We start from the raw sequence: 10,265 nt of genomic DNA, 5'->3' as shown, positions 1-10,265 counted from the left end.
GGCAGGTAAGGTACAGTCTGCTTGCATCATATTATTCAGGATTAATTCTTATTTCTCATACTTCAGCTAATGGCCATACTTAAGGTAATGGCCACAGACAAAGTCTGACACAGACTCCTGGCCCACAATATATTTGTAACAGAATGCATTCAGCTGTGAACCAGGGGGGAGTGGTCTGTGCTCATCTTGATCAGCTGATTAGGCTGAGCCAGATGCTGGATACTCAAAGACTAAGTAAACAAGGTCATAAATTAAAGTGGGGGGGAGCTGGTGAAGCTGGGTCACATACCATTAGAAATTAGGAGTAGAGAGGTATAGAGAAATGTGCATGGGAGTCAAGACGGGAAAGCTGGGTCACATACCTGTAAGAGAAATGGATAAACAGAGATGTTGATTAGAGTGCGATGGTGGCAGGTAAGGTACAGTCTGCTTGCATCATATTATTCAGGATTAATTCTTATTTCTCAAACTTCAGCTAATGGCCATACTTCAGGTAATGGCCACAGACTAAAGTCTGACACAGACTCCTGGCCCACATTATATTTGTAACAGAATGCATTCAGCTGTGAACCAGGGGGGAGTGGTCTGTGCTCATCTTGATCAGCTGATTAGGCTGAGCCAGATGCTGGATACTCAAAGACTAAGTAAACAAGGTCATAAATTAAAGTGGGGGGGAGCTGGTGAAGCTGGGTCACATACCATTAGAAATTAGGAGTAGAGAGGTATAGAGAAATGTGCATGGGAGTCAAGAAAAGGAAAGATGGGTCACATACCTGTAAGAGAAATGGATAAACAGAGATGTTGATTAGAGTGCGATGGTGGCAGGTAAGGTACAGTCTGCTTGCATCATATCATTCAGGATTAATTCTTATTTCTCATACTTCAGCTAATGGCCATACTTAAGGTAATGGCCACAGACTAAAGTCTGACACAAACTCCTGGCCCACAATATATTTGTAACAGAATGCATTCAGCTGTGAACCAGGGGGGGGTGGTCTGTGTTCATCTTGATCAGCTGATTAGGCTGAGCCAGATGCTGGATACTCAAAGACTAAGTAAACAAGGTCATAAATTAAAGTGGGGGGAGCTGGTGAAGCTGGGTCACATACAATTAGAAATTAGGAGTAGAGAGGTATAGAGAAATGTGCATGGGAGTCAAGACGGGAAAGCTGGGTCACATACCTGTAAGAGAAATGGATAAACAGAGATGTTGATTAGAGTGCGATGGTGGCAGGTAAGGTACAGTCTGCTTGCATCATATTATTCAGGATTAATTCTTATTTCTCAAACTTCAGCTAATGGCCATACTTAAGGTAATGGCCACAGACTAAAGTCTGACACAGACTCCTGGCCCACATTATACCGTATATTCCGGCGTATAAGACGACCTGGTGTATAAGACGACCCCCCTACTTTCCTGTTAAAATATAGAGTTTAGGATATATTCACCGTATAAGACTACCCCTTTTCCAACGCATACCAAACACCGGTAAAAATTTTAAAAAAACAGATTTGAATTTAACATGGTCCTTTTTTAATTTAAATTCTTATGACATGCAGGTATATAGCAGGAAAACTGTCACTCATAAACATATTAAAATAGGGGGGACCCCACGTCATTTTTTGGGGGGGTCCCCCATTCTAATAGCTAGTAAAGGCTAGGTATTCAGCTGGGGGCTGATATTAGTAGCCTGGGAAGCTCCGTGGGTATTACCCTCTTCCCAGACTTCAAACATCTGCCCCAGCCGTCTGCTTAACCTCCGCTAGAGACTATAATGATGGTGGATCACACGCCAATTTTCTTTTTAAAAAATCCTTTATTTTAACACTAAATGACAATTGAGGGGTTAATAAAGATGCAGTCCCTAAATTATTAATTTTGTAATTAATTTTTCCCAAAAATGTTGACGTGGGGCTTCGCCATATTTTTGTGTCCAGCCAGGTACAGCAGGCAGGAACGGGCTGCCCCCAACCACCAGCTGCCTATTTGTACCTGGCCGGACACAACAATATAGGGAAGCCCTTTTTTTTTTAATTATTTCATGAAATAATTAAAAAAAAAAATACGTGGGGCTTCGCCCTATTTTTGTGTCCAGCCAGGTACAACTAGGCAGCTGGGGACTGGAATCCGCAGCGCAGGGAGGCTCAAGCTTTCTGGGCCCCACCCGCTGCAAATTGCAGTCCGCAGCCACCCCGGAAAATGGCGCGTTCATAGAAGCGCCATCTTCTGGCGCTGTACCCAACTCATCCAGGGCCCTGGTGCAGTGGCTCACTGGGTAATAAAGGGGTTAAGGCCAGCTTGGCATTATCAGCTGGCCCTAAGCCCGAAATTCATGGGGTCACGCCAATATTAGACATGAACACCATGAATTTCTAGTAAAGTAATTAAAAAAAACACAACACCCAGAATAAAGTCCTTTAATTGAAATAAAGACACAATTTTTTAATGTTCTAAATTAAACCATACTTACCATCACGCCCATTCCAGCTGAAGCCAACGATCTCCTGCAATAAAAGTAAAATAATAAAGCAACCTCATCCTTACCTCTCCATGGTTCCCAGGACCGGTCCAGCTCTGCTACATTCACATGACAGGCTGCACCGCAGCAGAACGCTGCCGTTCAGCTTGCCATGCGGCAGACACTGAGAAGCGCAGGCATGCTTGTGCTCCTCAGTGTCTGACTGTGACGGCATCCAGATGAGCCGAGATCATGTCCAATGAACTCGGCTCACCTCATGCACGTCACTGACAGCGTGGGAAAATTCTCCTGCTCCCCGCATGCGCAGTAGAAGTTTCCCACGCTGTCAGTGACGGACGTCCAGGAGGTGAGCTGAGTTCATTGTCGGCTCATCTGGATGCCGTCACAGCCAGACACTGCAGAGCGCAAGCATGCCTGCGCTTCTCAGTGTCTGCGGGATGACAGGCTGGATGACAGCGTTCTGCTGCGGTCCAGCCTGTCATCTCGATGTAGCAGAGCTGGAGCCGTCGTGGGAACCATGGAAAGGTAAGGATGAGGTTGCTTTATTATTTTTCTTTTATTGCAGGAGATCGTTGGCTTCAGCTGGAATGGGCGTGACGGTAAGTATGGTTTAATTTAGAACAATAAAGAATTGTGTCTTTATTTCAATTAAAGGACTTTATTCTGGGTGTTTGTGTTTTTTTTAACTTTGACTATGGGGTTAGTAATGGGGGTGTCTTATAGACGCCTCTCCATTACTAACCTGGGCTTGATGTCAGCTGGCATTATAAGCTGACATCAACCCCAGCCCTATTACCCCACTGCCACCGCTACAGGGCAGTGGGAAGAGCGAGGCTAAGTGCCAGAATTGGCGCATCCTATGGATGCGCCATTCCTGGGGCGGCTGACGGCTGGTGTTTCTAGCCTGGGAGGGGGCCAATATTCATGGCTCCCTTCCTGGGCTATTAATATCAGCCTCCAGCTGTCTGCCTAGCCTTTGCTAGCTATTAAAATAGGGGGGACCCCACGTCATTTTTTTGGGATCTCCCATTTTAATAGCTAGTAAAGGCTAGGTATTCAGCTGGGGGCTGATATTAGTAGCCTGGGAAGCTCCGTGGGTATTACCCCCTTCCCAGGCTTCAAACATTTGCCCCAGCTGTCTGCTTAACCTCCGCTAGAGACTAAAATTAAGGGGAACCCCACGCCAATTTTTTTTTTAATAAATCCGTTATTTTAACACTAGATGACAAGTACAGTAACCAACACTATCACTGTACTTCATATATATGTGACTGACATGTTTCTATCTATCTAATCTATGTGTGAAGCTCTATTCTGTCTGTTATAAATTGTCGGGTACAGATGCTGAATTGCCGGCCGGCTTTTTTAAAGAGACGGTGCATGAAAACACTATTATTTGTTTTAATAAATCCTTTACACTAAATGACAAGTACAGTAAGCAACACTGTCACTGTACTTCATATATATGTGACTGACATGTTTCTATCTATCTAATATATGTGTGAAGCTCTATTCATTCTATTCTAAATTGTCGGGTGCCGGCTTATGCCGCTGCTGAATTGCCGGCTTTTCATATATTGTCACAGAAGCGATGCGAAATTCCCAGCTCCGGACACAGCGCAGCGCTTCTGTGACAAGTGAAAGCTGTCGGCACAGAAGCCCTGCGCTGTGTCCGGAGCTGGGAATACGCAGCGATGTGTCCGTTTCAGCACAGAAGCGCTGACCGTCTGGACCTACCGCCACCGTATTTTAACTCCCTCCACCTTATATTAACTCCGACATGGCAGGGATACGGCCACGGCAGCTTATTAACACCCCCAGAGTATCCCCGCATGTCAATTTCTGAAAGCTCAAAAGCATTACCGGCGTATAAGACTACCCCAGACTAGACAGAAGATTTTTCAGTCTTCAAAAGTCGTCTTATACGCCGGAATATACGGTATTTGTAACAGAATGCATTCAGCTGTGAACCAGGGGGGAGTGGTCTGTGCTCATCTTGATCAGCTGATTAGGCTGAGCCAGATGCTGGATACTCAAAGACTAAGTAAACAAGATCATAAATTAAAGTGGGGGGGGAGCTGGTGAAGCTGGGTCACATAGCAATAGAAATTAGGAGTAGAGAGGCATAGAGAAATGTGCATGAGAGTCAAGAAAAGGAAAGATGGGTCACATACCTGTAAGAGAAATGGATAAACAGAGATGTTGATTAGAGTGCGATGGTGGCAGGTAAGGTACAGTCTGCTTGCATCATATCATTCAGGATTAATTCTTATTTCTCATACTTCAGCTAATGACCATACTTAAGGTAATGGCCACAGACTAAAGTCTGACACAGACTCCTGGCCCACAATATATTTGTAACAGAATGCATTCAGCAGTGAACCAGGGGGGAGTGGTCTGTGCTCATATTAATCAGCTGATTAGGCTGAGCCAGATGCTGGATACTCAAAGACTAAGTAAACAAGGTCATAAATTAAAGTGGGGGGGAGCTGGTGAAGCTGGGTCACATACCATTAGAAATTAGGAGTAGAGAAGTATAGAGAAATGTGCATGCGAGTCAAGATGGGAAAGCTGGGTCACATACCTGTAAGAGAAATGGATAAACAGAAATGTTGATTAGAGTGCGATGGTGGCAGGTAAGGTACAGTCTGCTTGCATCATATCATTCAGGATTAATTCTTATTTCTCATACTTCAGCTAATGGCCATACTTAAGGTAATGGCCACAGACTAAAGTCTGACACAGACTCCTGGCCCACAATATATTTGTAACAGAATGCATTCAGCTGTGAACCAGGGGGGAGTGGTCTGTGCTCATATTAATCAGCTGATTAGGCTGAGCCAGATGCTGGATACTCAAAGACTAAGTAAACAAGGTCATAAATTAAAGTGGGGGGGAGCTGGTGAAGCTGGGTCACATACCATTAGAAATTAGGAGTAGAGAAGTATAGAGAAATGTGCATGCGAGTCAAGATGGGAAAGCTGGGTCACATACCTGTAAGAGAAATGGATAAACAGAAATGTTGATTAGAGTGCGATGGTGGCAGGTAAGGTACAGTCTGCTTGCATCATATCATTCAGGATTAATTCTTATTTCTCATACTTCAGCTAATGGCCATACTTAAGGTAATGGCCACAGACTAAAGTCTGACACAGACTCCTGGCCCACAATATATTTGTAACAGAATGCATTCAGCTGTGAACCAGGGGGGAGTGGTCTGTGCTCATATTAATCAGCTGATTAGGCTGAGCCAGATGCTGGATACTCAAAGACTAAGTAAACAAGGTCATAAATTAAAGTGGGGGGGAGCTGGTGAAGCTGGGTCACATACCATTAGAAATTAGGAGTAGAGAAGTATAGAGAAATGTGCATGGGAGTCAAGATGGGAAAGCTGGGTCACATACCTGTAAGAGAAATGGATAAACAGAAATGTTGATTAGAGTGCGATGGTGGCAGGTAAGGTACAGTCTGCTTGCATCATATTATTCAGGATTAATTCTTATTTCTCATACTTCAGCTAATGACCATACTTAAGGTAATGGCCACAGACTAAAGTCTGACACAGACTCCTGGCACACAATATATTTGTAACAGAATGCATTCAGCTGTGAACCAGGGGGCAGTGGTCTGTGCTCATCTTGATCAGCTGATTAGGCTGAGCCAGATGCTGGATACTCAAAGACTAAGTAAACAAGGTCATAAATTAAAGTGGGGGGGAGCTGGTGAAGCTGGGTCACATACCATTAGAAATTAGGAGTAGAGAGGTATAGAGAAATGTGCATGGGAGTCAAGACGGGAAAGCTGGGTCACATACCTGTAAGAGAACTGGATAAACAGAGATGTTGATTAGAGTGCGATGGTGGCAGGTAAGGTACAGTCTGCTTGCATCATATTATTCAGGATTAATTCTTATTTCTCATACTTCAGCTAATGGCCATACTTAAGGTAATGGCCACAGACTAAACTCTGACACAGACTCCTGGCCCACAATATATTTGTAACAGAATGCATTCAGCTGAGAACCAGGGGGGAGTGGTCTGTGCTCATCTTGATCAGCTGATTAGGATGAGCCAGATGCTGGATACTCAAAGACTAAGTAAACAAGGTCATAAATTAAAGTGGGGGGGGGGGGGAGCTGGTGAAGCTGGGTCACATACCATTAGAAATTAGGAGTAGAGAGGTATAGAGAAATGTGCATGGGAGTCAAGATGGGAAAGCTGGGTCACATACCTGTAAGAGAAATGGATAAACAGAGATGTTGATTAGAGTGCGATGGTGGCAGGTAAGGTAGTCTGCTTGCATCATATTATTCAGGATTAATTCTTATTTCTCATACTTCAGCTAATGGCCATACTTAAGGTAATGGCCACAGACTAAAGTCTGACACAAACTCCTGGCCCACAACATATTTGTAACAGAATGCATTCAGCTGTGAACCAGGGGGGGGTGGTCTGTGTTCATCTTGATCAGCTGATTAGGCTGAGCCAGATGCTGGATACTCAAAGACTAAGTAAACAAGGTCATAAATTAAAGTGGGGGGAGCTGGTGAAGCTGGGTCACATACAATAAGAAATTAGGAGTAGAGAGGTATAGAGAAATGTGCATGGGAGTCAAGACGGGAAAGCTGGGTCACATACCTGTAAGAGAAATGGATAAACAGAGATGTTGATTAGAGTGCGATGGTGGCAGGTAAGGTACAGTCTGCTTGCATCATATTATTCAGGATTAATTCTTATTTCTCAAACTTCAGCTAATGGCCATACTTAAGGTAATGGCCACAGACTAAAGTCTGACACAGACTCCTGGCCCACAATATATTTGTAACAGAATGCATTCAGCTGTGAACCAGGGGGGAGTGGTCTGTGCTCATCTTGATCAGCTGATTAGGCTGAGCCAGATGCTGGATACTCAAAGACTAAGTAAACAAGATCATAAATTAAAGTGGGGGGGGAGCTGGTGAAGCTGGGTCACATAGCAATAGAAATTAGGAGTAGAGAGGCATAGAGAAATGTGCATGGGAGTCAAGAAAAGGAAAGCTGGGTCACATACCTGTAAGAGAAATGGATAAACAATGATGTTGATTAGAGTGCGATGGTGGCAGGTAAGGTACAGTCTGCTTGCATCATATCATTCAGGATTAATTCTTATTTCTCATACTTCAGCTAATGGCCATACTTAAGGTAATGGCCACAGACTAAAGTCTGACACAGACTCCTGGCCTACAATATATTTGTAACAGAATGCATTCAGCTGTGAACCAGGGGGGAGTGGTCTGTGCTCATATTAATCAGCTGATTAGGCTGAGCCAGATGCTGGATACTCAAAGACTAAGTAAACAAGGTCATAAATTAAAGTGTGGGGGGGGGGGGAGCTGGTGAAGCTGGGTCACATAGCAATAGAAATTAGGAGTAGAGAGGTATAGAGAAATGTGCGTGGGAGTCAAGACGGGAAAGCTGGGTCACATACCTGTAAGAGAAATGGATAAACAGAGATGTTGATTAGAGTCCGATGGTGGCAGGTAAAGTACAGTCTGCTTGCATTATATTATTCAGGATTAATTCTTATTTCTCATACTTCAGCTAATGGCCATACTTAAGGTAATGGCCACAGACTAAAGTCTGACACAGACTCCTGGCCCACAATATATTTGTAACACAATGCATTCAGCTGTGAACCAGGGGGGGGTGGTCTGTGCTCATCTTGATCAGCTGATTAGGCTGAGCCAGATGCTGGATACTCAAAGACTAAGTAAACAAGGTCATAAATTAAAGTGGGGGGGAGCTGGTGAAGCTGGGTCACATACCATTAGAAATTAGGAGTAGAGAGGTATAGAGAAATGTGCATGGGAGTCAAGACGGGAAAGCTGGGTCACATACCTGTAAGAGAAATGGATAAACAGAGATGTTGATTAGAGTGTGATGGTGGCAGGTAAGGTACAGTCTGCTCGCATCATATTATTCAGGATTAATTCTTATTTCTCATACTTCAGCTAATGGCCATACTTAAGGTAATGGCCACAGACTAAAGTCTGACACAGACTCCTGGCCCACAATATATTTGTAACAGAATGCATTCAGCTGTGAACCAGGGGGGAGTGGTCTGTGCTCATCTTGATCAGCTGATTAGGCTGAGCCAGATGCTGGATACTCAAAGAGTAAGGAAACAAGGTCATAAATTAAAGTGGGGGGAGCTGGTGAAGCTGGGTCACATACCATTAGAAATTAGAAGTAGAGAGGGATAGAGAAATGTGCATGGGAGTCAAGATGGGAAAGCTGGGTCACATACCTGTAAGAGAAATGGATAAACAGAGATGTTGATTAGAGTGCGATGGTGGCAGCTAAGGTACAGTCTGCTTGCATCATATTATTCAGGATTAATTCTTATTTCTCATACTTCAGCTAATGGCCATACTTAAGGTAATGGCCACAGACTAAAGTCTGACACAGACTACTGGCACACAATATATTTGTAACAGAATGCATTCAGCTGTGAACCAGGGGGGAGTGGTCTGTGCTCATCTTGATCAGCTGATTAGGCTGAGCCAGATGCTGGATACTCAAAGACTAAGTAAACAAGGTCATAAATTAAAGTGGGGGGGAGCTGGTGAAGCTGGGTCACATACCATTAGAAATTAGGAGTAGAGAGGTATAGAGAAATGTGCATGGGAGTCAAGACGGGAAAGCTGGGTCACATACCTGTAAGAGAAATGGATAAACAGAGATGTTGATTAGAGTGCGATAATGGCAGGTAAGGTACAGTCTGCTTGCATCATATTATTCAGGATTAATTCTTATTTCTCATACTTCAGCTAATGGCCATACTTAAGGTAATGGCCACAGACAAAGTCTGACACAGACTCCTGGCCCACAATATATTTGTAACACAATGCATTCAGCTGTGAACCAGGGGGGAGTGGTCTGTGCTCATCTTGATCAGCTGATTAGGCTGAGCCAGATGCTGGATACTCAAAGACTAAGTAAACAAGGTCATAAATTAAAGTGGGGGGGAGCTGGTGAAGCTGGGTCACATACCATTAGAAATTAGGAGTAGAGAGGTATAGAGAAATGTGCATGGGAGTCAAGACGGGAAAGCTGGGTCACATACCTGTAAGAGAAATGGATAAACAGAGATGTTGATTAGAGTGCGATGGTGGCAGGTAAGGTACAGTCTGCTTGCATCATATTATTCAGGATTAATTCTTATTTCTCATACTTCAACTAATGGCCATACTTAAGGTAATGGCCACAGACTAAAGTCTGACACAAACTCCTGGCCCACAATATATTTGTAACAGAATGCATTCAGCTGTGAACCAGGGGGGTGGTCTGTGTTCATCTTGATCAGCTGATTAGGCTGAGCCAGATGCTGGATACTCAAAGACTAAGTAAACAAGGTCATAAATTAAAGTGGGGGGAGCTGGTGAAGCTGGGTCACATACAATAAGAAATTAGGAGTAGAGAGGTATAGAGAAATGTGCATGGGAGTCAAGACGGGAAAGCTGGGTCACATACCTGTAAGAGAAATGGATAAACAGAGATGTTGATTAGAGTGCGATGGTGGCAGGTAAGGTACAGTCTGCTTGCATCATATTATTCAGGATTAATTCTTATTTCTCAAACTTCAGCTAATGGCCATAATTAAGGTAATGGCCACAGACTAAAGTCTGACACAGACTCCTGGCCCACATTATATTTGTAACAGAATGCATTCAGCTGTGAACCAGGGGGGAGTGGTCTGTGCTCATCTTGATCAGCTGATTAGGCTGAGCCAGATGCTGGATACTCA

Source organism: Phyllobates terribilis, unplaced genomic scaffold (genome assembly GCF_046119375.1).
Source record: "Phyllobates terribilis strain yellow unplaced genomic scaffold, ASM4611937v1 Scaffold_5__5_contigs__length_657084704, whole genome shotgun sequence".
NCBI lineage: Eukaryota > Metazoa > Chordata > Amphibia > Anura > Dendrobatidae > Phyllobates > Phyllobates terribilis.
This window is presented reverse-complemented; position numbering follows the sequence as displayed.